This window comes from Panthera uncia (genome assembly GCF_023721935.1).
Source record: "Panthera uncia isolate 11264 chromosome C1 unlocalized genomic scaffold, Puncia_PCG_1.0 HiC_scaffold_4, whole genome shotgun sequence".
Classification (NCBI taxonomy): domain Eukaryota; kingdom Metazoa; phylum Chordata; class Mammalia; order Carnivora; family Felidae; genus Panthera; species Panthera uncia.
The window spans coordinates 82,767,681-82,780,832 of NW_026057585.1; the positions used below are offsets into that span (position 1 = coordinate 82,767,681).

Here is a 13,152-nt window from a genome sequence, read left to right on the forward strand (position 1 = left end):
GGTGGACGGACCAGACAGACCTGGCCTCCCGACCAGGGAGCAGCAACACCCCACAGCGAAGGGCGCTCGTGGGGCGGGGACAAGTGTTTGGGCACGCACCATCCGCTTCACCTATTGCCCCCTCCCTCCACCTGTCTGCTGCTCCTGTCACAAGAATGTTCTGGACTCTCCCCCACATGCTGCTGCCTGTGCCCGGAATGCTGTTCCCTCAACTTGCCCCGGGAAGATCTTATGTATCTTACAAACGCAGCAGCTCTGAGACAAAAGCCTTCCCTGACCACCCACCGCAGACTGCTCTTCCCTCTCAAACGCACTCATCGCCCCACAAGGGGTGTCCTTCCCAGGAGGTTGAGAGCCTAGGGTCAGGAGCAGCATCTGAGAACCCCCTGGGCCCTGCGGGACCCTGCGTAGGGCCTAAAATGAAGGATCAGCTCAGCGACTGATTTGGGGCTGAGAGGAAAGGAGGGAGAGAGGGAGGGAGGGAGAGAGGGAAGGGGGGAAGGGGGAAGGTGATTAAATGAGCCTTTGGTGAAAGGCTCCAGGGGACCTAGGGTCAGATGTCAAGCCAGTGACCAGACAGGGGCCAGGCCCGGCTCAGGTAGCAGCTGCCCAAAGACCCGTGACCGCTAGCACAAGAGAGCCTGAGCTCAGAGTAGGTGTCTTGGCAGGTGCGTAAAACATTAGCAGCTAATGACAAAGTTCATTTCCGAGGGCAAGAGGGCTGAGGAGAAGGGCAGCATGCAGAGGTGGGTCACAAGGTTTGAGCTGGTCCCAGATAAGGTCAAGGAGTCTTTGTTAGGTCAGACAGTCTCTGTTAAGGAGGTGACATGGTGACATCTGATCAGAGACTGGGGGGGTGCAAGGAGTTAAGCAGAGGGGGTGGTGCGGGGGCAGGAGGAACAGCAGGGACATCCTCTCCAGAGGTGGGGGAAGCAGGGCTTGTCTGAGGAGCTGAAGCCCCCAGCTGCCTCTCAGGAAGGGAGGCAGGAAGCCTCTGTGTGAGGCTGGGAGGGAGGCCAGAGCCAGGAGGAAATCCTGCATAGCTTGGAGGTATCTGGGGGCTAGGAGGAGGGGCTGGAGGGGCTGGGATCTCAGGAGCCGGACCCAGGCAGCAGCTCAGGTGCCGAAATCCAGAACAACAAGGACAAGAGCAAATCCTCACGCACCATGTAAATAGCCAGGCCGGGCAGCGTTCGGTGTCTACTCAGCAACCGGAAGTGGTCTTCTCATTCCCACTTAACAGGTGAGAAAACTGAGGCACGGAGAGGCTTGACCAAGGTCACGCAGCTCTGAAAGTGGTGGAGCTGGGCCTCAAACACAGATCATGTCACTGCAAAGCTTGCGCTCGTACCCACTACCTTCTCGTGCCTGGTGGTTAGACAGTCATTCGGCAAGCATCTGTTAACCACCTAACGTATGCAGATGCTGCCCTTGGTGCTAAGGATATGGCAGGGAACAAGAGAGACCTGGCCTGGGTCTCTTGGCGTCAGTGGTCCAGCTCGACAGAGAAGTCCAGCAGCAGATGCTGGGTGGTCATACCTGCTCTGATGCAAAGAAAGCAGGGGCACGAGGCACTAGTGATGGTGGGACATGGGGGCAAAGTGGGTTGTGTGACCGGAGAGTCCCTAGGAGGAGGTGACATTAGTGCAGACACATCACTGCCATGAGATGATGGAGAAAAGCCTCCCAGAGAGAGGAAAGAGCAAGTGCAAAGGCCGTGAGGCAGGAATGAGAAATGGACAAGGGCCAGTGTGGTGGAAACAGAGTGAGTCGGGAGCAAAGGGCACGAGACAGGGTCTGGGGGGCGGGCAGGGGCAGATCTGGTTGAGCCTCGGGGGCCATGTGTGCTGGGTCCTGTGTGCCCTCCAGACCCGCCTCACCACCTCCCCTGCTCCCTGCAGAGGTGCAAGGACAGGGCCCTGTGCCTCCCTGGGCCCTGGCTTCTGTTGGGTCCTGGAGGCAGCAGAGGAGACCCAGGGCGGGAGGGGGAGGAGTGTTCACTCCCCGGCTCCCTCCCCTCGAGCCCCCGTTGGCCTTGGCTGCATGCAGTCTCCTGTGGTCCCAGCTCCTCTGGAGGCCCCTATCCCATGGCTGCCGTGCTCTCAGGGGGTCTGGTAACTGCTCCTTCCCCTGGCCCCTGCAGGCCTGGGATGGACAGGCTCCCTACTGTTGGTAGCCCCACCCCTCCCTGGGTGGCCCAGCAGCCCCTGCGGGTTTCCTGTATCCTCTGTATCCTGTCCCCACCTTGGTGATCCGGTGACCGTCCCTCCATTAAACTCCCTTCAGTTACCATCTCCCATTCGTCCTCCACTCTCTACAAAGACCACACTCCACTCTCTGCGATGAGAGGTCAGATTGCCCGTGAAGTGCAGGGGGGAAGCCACCAGAGAGTTTAAGCAGGGAAGGGACTTTAATGATTCACCTTTCAGGAGGATCCCCCTGGCTGCCATGGAAACAGATGAGAAGAAGAGACAAGAGTGGATGGGGGACCCATTAGGGTCCAGGCGAGTTTAATGAAGTTGGTGCAAGGTGGAGGCAGAGAGACAGGACCAGTTGTAACAGCTACCGAATCCGTGGCTCCCGAGTTTCTGGCCCAGGTCCCGAAGCCCCCAGTGAACAGGAACTCGAGGGCACAGAAGCGAGAACCCCAAGGAGTCTGGGGCAGGGGGAGAGGAGCTCAGTGTGGAGGGAGGCCTCCCCTGGGAGCAGTGAGTTCTGTAGGAGTGAACCAGGAAGGACAGGGTTGGGTGCACCAGTGGGAGCCAGGAGCCGCCTTGGGTCTTGGGAAAGATCTGCCTTGTGCAAGGACGTCGGGAAGCCCGTGCAGTCCCGTGCAGCCTGCATCTGGACAAGGGACCAGTAAGGCACCAAACGACGGCCATAAGTCTCTTCTTTCCACCTAATTGTTTCAGTCTATTAGTGGTGGTGGGAGGGGGCACAGCACAAGGCAGGGCAGTGCCGCAAAGGTCCTCCGTTGCCTCCTAATGGGCCGAACCCAGACATGCATCTCAGACCCCAACAAAGGTCCCGGGTCCCCGCACCCTTCCCTCTGCCCTCCAGCCCTGGGGTCAGGAAGTGGGTGAGATTAGGGGATCTCTGACGGGGGCAAATGCCAGGAGGTTGGGGTGTCTTTTCCCAGTGGGCCAGTTTTGTGTGGCGGAAGGATTAGCTGTGGGACGCTGGACAAGTCTCTCCCCCTGTCTGAGGCCTTGCTTTCCTCCTGTGGGAAACAGGCTCACGCCTGCCTCACAGGACCGATGTGAGCCCTGAGGGAGACGACACCCACGGAGCCAGGTGCTGGGCCCGGGCCCCAGCAGGTGTCCACGTGGGTGAGCCCTGTCCACCCCGCAGAGAGCTTGGCATCGACAGCGCCCCTAGAAGCCAGCCCTGCGTCGTTCTGCCTTCCCCCTAGCCGTCTCCGCTCCCCCATCCGACAGTCCAGGCGTTGGCCAGACGGCCACCAAGTCCCCTTCCAGCCTGACGGCGCGGGGGCCCTTATCTCCTTACTGAGCAGCAGCCTCAGCCCTAGCTCTCCCCACCGCACCCCAGCCTCGTGAGCATTCAGAGCCCCTGGGAGCCCCCCCTGCTCATCTCCTGGAGCTGCGGGAGGAGAGGGGACTGGCAGTGACCAAGGGCCCGCTGTGTGCGGGCCCTGGGCTCCCAGGGACAGATGCACCCTGTGCCCTCTGAGTTCGCATGTGGGCAGGAGGGCGGGAAGCAGAACCCCAGGACGGACACTGGCCATGCCCTCCTCCCCCCCCCAGGAGCAGGACACTTACCTGGGAGACCCGGGGACAGATGGCGCGGGGTGCACGTGAGCGCGAGGGGAGACCGCGCTGGCCCTCCGGCCCGTCAGCAGCGGCAATACTTAGACTCCTACAAAACAGGCAATAATTAGACCCCTACAGAAGTCCTCTTGTTTCTCCCCGGGGCCACGAGCCCTTCAGAAGAAAGGCTGTTTCCTGCCAGGTCGCCCCCGAAGATGCGTTTTTCACAGGCTATTGTGTAAATCCACGTTTGGCCCATTGAAGAGATGTGATTTATCCACTTGACTGGCCTTAACGCTCCTTCTCCAAACTCGCAAAATGTGGCTGCTATTAGGAGTCCAGAGAGGAGCTATAAAACATGCCAGGGGCCAGGCCCGCGGGCTCTGAGCTGCTTCGGGCTGCAGGGGAGAGTCGAGGGAGGGGCCAGGGTTCAGGCAGCTCGGGAGAAGGGTCAGTCCCCAGGGAGAAAACATGTGACATTAGAGAAGGGCCAGCTCAGGTCCGCTCCCACCACCAGGCTTACTGAGGTCCTACTACGTGCGGTCCTGCGCAGGGCCTGGGGTGCAGTGGTGAGCGGGGAGCGCCCTGCCCCCAGGAGCCTGAGTCCGGTGCGGGGAGGCAGGAAGGCCAGGAGAATGATGCAGCACAGATGCGGGCCAGACGCGGGGAAGAAAGTACAACAGGGTGATGTTCGAAGTCTGGCTCTGGGCGGGTCGGCAATGCCCGTGGTGGGGCCGGTGAGCGAGTCTTTCCCAGAAGCAAATCTTGAATCTTCCAGCTGAGGCCTCAACAAGGAGACCAAGCAGTTAGTTCTGCCTGGGGTGGAGGGGAAGCGTTCCAGGGAGGAGGAGACACCTGATCCATGCCTGGCAGATGCTTAGAATCACACCAGGTGGGAGAGAGGAAGTGAATTCCAGACGGTGTAAAAGCCCCCCCCCCCACCCACCCCCCAGCAGAGCAGTACAGGTTTACAGCTCGTTGGGGGAATGTTTATTGTAGCCAGAAGTGGGGCTGCAAGTGACAGACCTGAAATCTGTGCTCAGGAGCTGGGCTGCTATATCCTAAGGCAAGGGACTCCAGAAATGTCAAAGCCGCAAGCAAGCCACACCTCTGAGGCTGATGCTCCTGACTTGTAACACCCCTTCCAGCTGGAAAGCTCCAGGAGCCAGACCTGCAGAGGCTGCTGACTTCAGTGGGGTGGAAATTGAACACGCATAGACATGCACTCAGACAGATGTGAGTGTCACGAAATCCTGGGCTTCACAGAGACCAGGGCTGGTGGGGTGGGGGGAGAGCTGGACCTTGGTCGCCAAGGCCTCCTCTCGCAGGGAGGACCCTGCGAGGGACACAGCCAAGTGCAGAAATTTCCACCCTCCTCCAAACAGCGTCTCATTGGGCTCTGCCCACTCACTGGAAGTGATCGCGGCTCCCGGACCTGCCACTGCTCCTGCCCTGAGCCCTGGCCCAGCGCCCTGGGGAGCAGCACCCCCCCCCAAAAACCAGCCCCAAACAAGCAGCCCCGAAGCAGCCTCCCTCTCCTATTTTAGATCAACCCGCCAGGCTTCTTTCTGGGAGCAGCAGGTGCTCGTTTCTCTCCTGGGCTCACTAGATGGGTAGGACCCCGCGACTCTCCCAGCAGGCGACAGAGGGAAAAGTTTTCAGAATTTCAGGCCCTTTGATGGAGAAAGTCTGCCTAATAAATGATTGAGAAGAACCCCGGCTTCCTGAGAACTATCGCGAGCAGTGAGGGTGCCCCGTTCTCCCAGCAAAGCAGAGCCTCGGAGCGCTCCGGCGGAGGTTGAGAAAAGCCTCTGCTTAAAGATGAGTCAGGAAAGGCAAGCCAGCTGGGGTGGGAAAAGCCTGGCCACGCCAGGGGAGGGCCGGTGCAGGGAGGGCGCCTGTAGGGATGTAACCAGGCGGTTAGTGATTAGAAGCATACACTCCGACGGACCTGAGTAGGAGACCCTTGTCTGTGCCCATCACACAAGGTCAGAAGCCCACGCTCATCCTTTCTTCCAAATGGCCAGACAGATAGAGAGGCCATGGCCAAAGGCAGCACCAGGTTTTCAGCGGCCCAGAGGAAACAGAGCCTTTCCACCGCCCAACATCCAGTCATAAACCCCAGAGAAGGGCTCTGATTGGCCTGGCTTGAACCATGTGCCTACCCCTGCACCAATCACGGTAGCCACGTGGGTCACATGCTCACGCCTCCTGGGGAGCGTGGTCGCTGATTGGCACCCAGACAGGAAACAGGAAGTGGGGGCGGGGCAAACAAGAAAGGGCTGTAGAGCTGGTAGCAGAAGGGTGGTGTGAGAAGGGGGCGGGGGTGGGGGGGGTTGTTGTGCGGCCCCTTCCAGCCACACCCCTCCTGGACTCCATACTCCGGCCTTCCAGATTGTTTACAGGGCCCTGGTGCTGTGCTCTGTGTCGCCTTACCTCCCTGCCTTGCCCATGCTTTCAGTCTGCTTTGGATGACTTCCCCGCCACCACGAAGGGAAAGCACAGTCCCTTCTTTAAGTGTCGGGTGTCACCTCCGCTGCTGAGCCTTCAGTCCTGGCCCCGACATCCTGTGCTGCCCTCCCGCAGCGGCCTGGGAAACAGTGCTGGTCGTGAGGATGACGGTGACCCTGACGATGATGAAGATGAACGCGTGCGTGACTTTTCCCATTGTTTCTCTTCTGTTCGCACCCCCACCCCTGCTGGAGAACAGACATTTAATCTTATGCTGCCCTATTTCCCAAATGCCTCGAACATCACCAGGCACATGATAGCCATCAGTGGTTGTCTTTCAAATGAATCAGCGAATGAACCAGTTGAAGTTATTGGCAGAACTAGTCTGGAAAGGGCGGCTACTCTCCATGTGCTGGAACCAGGTGCTGGTTCAAGGGTCCTGGGGAGATCTCCCTGTCCCAGATGAAATTCCTCATAGGCATCGTGGAGAAGTCCCTTCCCCTCTCTGACCTCAGTTTCTTCATTTGTGAAATGGAGGGCTGGGCTCCCTGACGTGTAACCTGTTCCATCCTGTGAGTCATGGAGAAGACCAGCCTTGGGAAACACAGGGCCAACGTTGGGTCCCTGGACAGCCAGCAGGGAGGGCCCTGGGAAACTGAGAAGCACAGGGCAGGGGGCTGGGACAAGAGAAGTTAACAAGTGTATAAAAGAGTAAATCTGCTGAATTTACCATTTGGCTAACATTAGGGGCGCCTGGGTGGCTCAGTCGGTTGAGCGTCGGACTTCAGCTCAGGTCATGATCTCGCAGTCTGTGAGTTCGAGCCCCGCGTCAGGCTCTGTGCTGACAGCTCAGAGCCTGGATCCTGCTTCAGATTCTGTGTCTCCCTCTCTCTCTGCCCCTCCCCAGCTCATGCTCTGTCTCTCTCTGTCTGTCAAAAATAGATAAACGTTAAAAAACATTTTTTTAGGGGCGCCTGGGTGGCGCAGTCGGTTAAGCGTCCGACTTCAGCCAGGTCACGATCTCGCGGTCCGTGAGTTCGAGCCCCGCGTCAGGCTCTGGGCTGATGGCTCGGAGCCTGGAGCCTGTTTCCGATTCTGTGTCTCCCTCTCTCTCTGCCCCTCCCCCGTTCATGCTCTGTCTCTCTCTGTCCCAAAAATAAATAAAAAATGTTGGAAAAAAAACAAAAAAAAACAAAACAAAACATTTTTTTAAACAATTTGGCTAACATTAGAATGCTGTCAGATACTCCCCAAAATTCTAGACAGGCGTTCTGAGCCTTGAATTCACGTTGCATCTTTATGTAGAAATTTCGACCTAGCTCTGGAAGTACGAGAACATCTCGCTGACACAAACTGGTCATAATTCTGGGCACATCTGCATTAGCTAAGGGAAAAATGTTTCGCTAAATCAATTAATAATAAAAGCGGGACTGGAAGCGAGAGTATTTCCCCCGCTAAAATGAGCAAATAGTTTTCAAGCCTCTTACTCACAAATCCGTGAGTCTGGACAGGACCTGAAGATCCTCTGACTCATCTCTCTCATCCTGCTCATGTGCCCTGTGCCCGGATGAGCTGTCAGAAATAGGGAACAATTACGAAGCAACTCCCGTGTGCTAACAACAGGGCTGAGCCCTTCGAAGCCTTAAATATCCTCTCTTCCAGGAAGCCCTCCCTGATCATCCGATCAGCGGTTCCCTCCTCCTGCGCCACAGCATCTGCCCAGCCTAGCACAGTTTTACCTTCTTCATAGTCTTTGGCATGGCCTGAAATCAATCTACTCCCCCTCCAGAATGTCAACTCCTGCAGGGAGGAACCCCTGTCTGTCTTTCTCAAAGTCGAATTCCCAGCGCCCAGAGCAGTGATCGGTGCACGGCTGGGGCTCCATAACCATGTGTTCAACACATCAATGAATGAATGTTTCAACGATTTCCATTTCCCCAAGCCCTAACCTCACCCGTGGCGCTTTCCAATAAATGTTTATAACGGGTAAGAAACAAGGTAGCCCCACGTGGCGCAGAATATATCGTGAGCCAGGAGCGGGGTTTTATCTTTACCTCGTGGACAAGTTTTCCTGAGTCATTTGAATGAGTGAGGAGGCCACAGCCTCCCCCACAGCAGCCTCCTCTCCTGCACAGGGTCCTTGTGGAGGGGGGCGGGGGGGTGACAGGGTAGATCCTGGCCCACCTGCCTGCTGGAGAGCCAGGCTTTGGACCTAGCTTCTCGCCTCACCTGATCGCATTCACACAGACGTGAAGAGGCACCAAATGCTGAATTCACTGAGATTTCTCCGTCCTGCGGTTTCTACTGAAAATGATGCCTCTCGCCTGTCTTTTTTTCCTCTTCCTAAAGTGTCAAGTAAGCCTTTTCTAGAAGCACTGAATGGAAATAAAGGGGATGAGCGGATTATTTTATTCCATTGAAAGGTAACCTGGAGCGAATGGAAGTAAACAGACCCATGAGGCAACCTCACCCCTGCCCCTTCACCCTCCAGGCCCCTGCCCTCCTGCTCCCCTTCCCGCTCCTCACACGAAGGAGCTCCCCACACCAGGAGAAGTCTTGCATCCACCAAAGCCCCTGCCGAGGCCTGCCTTCCAGAAGCCTGCTTCCTACATTCACTGGCTGGGGGCCAGTTGCCAGGGAAAGGCTCTGATCTTCTGCGAAGGACAAGAGAGGAGCGCCCCGGAAAGAAGGCGGGAGCCCCTCAAGCCTCAGCTTGGGATGACTCTGCCGACGCTCCTGTCCTTGAACCCCCACATCACAGGGAACCTACACGAGGGGGTCTGCTCCGCTCTTTCCGGGATTCAAGTCACCTGCACGGGGCGACTTTGCAGCCGGACAACTTTTGAGAGCTGATTCTGCAGTCCCAGCCTAGAGGCAAAGCTGAGCGTGAAGACAGGGTGGCAAAGGCAGTCTGGGTAGGGGGCCGACGTAGGTGATGGCACGGAAGTGTGCAAAGCAGGATGTGTGCAAGGAAGCAGGAAAGAGCTCCGTAGAGCCAGAGGGAGGGAGGGACATGGAAAGAAAGGTAGGGGTGGGTGGTGAGGCTGCAGGCTTTGACCAAGGACAGATTTGAAATGCCACGCCTGGCACTCTGGAGACCAAAGATATTTTTCTGAGGTGTCTCCTCTCAAGTGGCTCAAGGATTGGGTTGCCAGACTTGGCAAATAGACATGAGGGACTGTCAGTTACACTGAATGGCAAACAATGAATACTTTTCTTTTTCCTGTTTATTTTTGAGAAAGAGCATGAGCAGGGAGGGGCAGAGAGAGATGGGGAGAGAGAGAAGCCCAAGCAGGCTCCACACTCAGTGCCGAGCCCGACACGGGGCTCGAACCCACGAACCGTGAAGCCATGACCTGAGCCAAAGTCGGACGCTCAACCACTCAACCAGCTGAGCCACCCAGGCTCCCAACCCTTTACTTATTCTGTCCGCCTCTGTAAGGACAGTGTTGTTGGATTTTTTTTCTAGGGCCTGCAGACCTCAGGGAACCCTCTGCCTCATGCAAATAAATAGGTGCTAACTCACTGCCAGTTGCCAAGGGCCCTCACCCCAGGGAACTTGCCCGCAATTGGAGATATCTTCAACACCCTGTTGATGACTTTACCCCATTGCTCGGGGACATAGAGTGTAAGGCACCGAGTTACCCGGGTTTGAGCTGTGAGGCCACGATCAAAGCGGGAAAGAGGCGGGAGGGAAAGAGGCGGGAGGGAAACCGTGCAAGAAGGTGGGCTTTCCGATGAAATTATGGTTATTGTCCCCCCCCGGTAGCATTTCTTCTGTGCCTCCATGGCAGACGGCTCTCCGAGTAGCAGCAGATGTGTATTTCACGAGGACACTGTCGTCAACAGATCAGTGATGCTCTCGGAACCGCTGTACAGGGCCACGGGGGTGGGTGAGCCTGGTAAGAAGCCTGGAAGGGTCTGGCTACAATTAGACAGCTGCCCGCAGAGGCGGGGTTCGCAATCACAGCGCATCGATCTCCAAAGCGATGCTCCAACCGAGGGAGTTTCCTGGGTCTCCGTGTTCAGCCCTTGTGGAGAAGGGCCTTCGGTCATGAAGTGGTTCCCTGTCTGGGGAAATGGAGCTTTTCAAAAGCAGACTGGCAGGGGGCGGGGGTTGGCCGATCAAAGGGGTCGGGGGAGGTGGAGGGTGTCAGAGTCTGTTCATGCTCCTTTAACCCAGAGCTTCGTTGTCAAGCTCTGAGGCTCCTAAGGAAAAGCAAAGGCCCACGTGTGGGGCGTCAGCCTCTCTGGCCTCCATTGTCCTTATCTGTAAAATGGGTACCTCATCCATGGGTACCACCCGATGGTCCCTCATCAGGGGGTGGTTCTGAGGATTTAATGACTGAGTTGGTGCAAAATGGTTGGCAGGGGGCTTGCACAAAGGGACCCCTCGCCATCTGAGGCCTTTGCTGATGTCTTTTACTAAACACCCTCAACATCACACACGGCGCCGTGTACTGCCCTTACCTAACTTCGTAGCCACCTTAGGAGGCGTGGTTTCCCTTAAGCTCCTGAGGAAGGTGTTGAATGTATTCCAAATCCGCTGGGAAGCAGCAGGTCCGGGTGCCAAGCCCAAGTCTGTCTGATGCCGGAATCCACGCGTCTGGACTCACCCCGGCCACGTGAGCTTCTCCTCCTCTTCCTCCCACATCTGCACGCCCAGGTCAACTGCTCACAGCTTCTCCGTCCGCTGGGCCTTCCCACCTCCGTGGGGCACCGGCGGGCCCTTCCCTCTGTCTGATTTCTGGGAGTCCGTCCATCTGTTGGGACAGGGCCCCTCCCCAGTTCTGGGGCTCACCCTCACCCACCGCACTGACTGTCCCTGCCTCAGCATCTCGCCCTGGCCTCCTGATGGCTTTGCTGATCCTTCTGAGGGCACCACGGTTCTGGGAGAAGAGGACTGGGCTTTGGGCCAGGCGAACCTGGTTGCCCGTCCCAGCCCAGTGGCCTCCAAGTTCTGTGATCACTGTCAGTTCATTTAATTGCTGACCCTCGGTCTCTTGAGATAGTCACGTCCTCAAGTCCACCAGGATTGAATAGGAAGAAAATTAACAGAGTGACCTTGTTGAAACGTTACGCCTCCTGGGTGCAGGCAGGGTGGGAGGGGATGTGAAGAGGGAAATGAGGCCGAGTCATTACCCTTCCAGCCCCCAGGGCGCCTGGGGTAGTCATACATTTTGCCAAACATTTTCACATCTCCCCCTTACAGGCCCGTGTTGGGACTCAGCTTTGTCCTCCGTGGCTCAGTGGGACCAGGCGACTAGTTCCGCTCAATGAGTTGTGTGAGCAGAAGTGACGTGTGTCACTTCCTTGCTGAGCATTTAGTATCCGGTACAAAACCCCCTCGGAGCCGTCTTCACCTCCAGCATAGTAGCTACTTTGTCACCCCGGGTCCGTGGGTGGCCCCAATGAGCAGAGCCACGCCCATCCAACCAACAAAAGACATGTAGGATTAATAAGCAATAAATATATTTTTGTGGGGGGGTTGTTTAAGGCACTGTGATTCGGGGCTGTTTGTTACAGAGCAGAGCCTTGCCTGGGCTGACTGATACAGTGCTCAGCACGGACAAGGCATCAACCCAGCTGTCCTCCGTGAGTGGCTATTGAATTAAGCACGAGCTGGCCCACTGATGCTGCTCCAACAGGGCCAGAGACGGGGCGGCAGTGACGACAGGTGTAGCCGTTGAGGAGAAGGGACAGGAGCACATAAGTCCCCTGCTCCACTCTGCAGCCCACCAGAGCCCCGGTGAAGACAGCACTAAGTGACCCAAGGCACGTGGTCTTGGCGAGTCAAACCGTGGAGGCCGGAAAAATCCAGGCGAGAACAGTCACTCAGGCTGCATCCCCCACAGGGGCTCAGACCACCTGTCCTCAAAACAGCCAGAAAGTGACACGGAGCTTTGGGTCGCTGGTTTCCAACCACCAAACTCCAACATAAGTTTGTTCTCCCTCCTTCACCTCCCCTCCATGAAAGCCAGGCTCTGAGAACGCCACCTTCCCAGGAGTTCAGAACAGGGGCTCTGGAATAGGTCCTCTTGGCCCGGCAGCACCTAGCTGTGTGACGTTAGACAAGTCCCTTTGCCTCTCTGAGCTACGTAGTCCTCAGCTGGAAAATGGAGATAACTACACCCAGCTCAGGGGTTTCTAGGAGGACTCAGGGAGCGGGCGGTAGGGGGCTTTGCGTAGGGCCAGCACAGCTAAGGGCTCAACGAGCCTGAGTCAGATGCCTCAGGGAGGCCCTGGGCTCAGGGAGGCAGGACCAGAGACGGTCCGACTTTTTCAAGTCATTTTGTTTTCTCGCTTACACATCGCCAGAGTTTAACATGGGAAAAAGCGCAGAGAATGACAAGACGCCAGAGCGGCGCCTGTTCGAGTGCAGATATAGGAGCACGTGCCAGGCCGGGGTGCAAGGCCCAGCTCTGCCCCTGTCTCCCCACGTCGCTCTGGGCCAACCCCTCCGCCCTTCGCTCCCCTCCGAAACGGGGCTCACATCAGAGCCTTGATCGTGGGCGTGTCTGAAGGCCAGATAAGCGTCTCTACCAGGCGCTAGACGTGGGGCAGGAGCACAGACACCAGCTTTCTAAAACTGCAGACAGGTTTTGGAACGTATTAGACAGTGAACTGGACCCATTTTGATTGATGAGCTAGAGTGTGCCCGCAGGGCAGGAGGAGGGTGGGGAAGGGTCGCCCTGGCTTGTCCCACCGGGAACTTGGAGATTCAGTGGGTGGGAGCGAGGCCGTCCACAGCTAGCTGTCTGCCTGGCGGTCACAGGGGAGACACGCGAACATGTTCTATGGGCTCCGGGAGAAGAGTTAGCACAAAAGGGGTGGATGGGGCCGGGATTGAGCCTACGGCGTGGAGGAACTTTCTGAAGTCCTCCGTGGCTTCTCTGACTGCCATGCCCAAGCTCCCCAGCCTGGCAGCATCGGG

General features: G+C 57.2%; 1 long non-coding RNA gene across 1 annotated transcript; it reads right to left on the bottom strand.

The window, feature by feature from the left end:
• Positions 1 to 2,478: 2,478 nt before the first annotated feature.
• On the bottom strand, positions 2,479 to 3,874 carry LOC125912869 (uncharacterized). Its single transcript, XR_007454857.1, has 2 exons — positions 3,780 to 3,874; positions 2,479 to 2,981 (listed from the first exon to the last, which is right to left on the bottom strand). It is a non-coding gene; the product is annotated as an uncharacterized LOC125912869 (long non-coding RNA).
• Between the last annotated feature and the right edge of the window lie 9,278 nt (positions 3,875 to 13,152).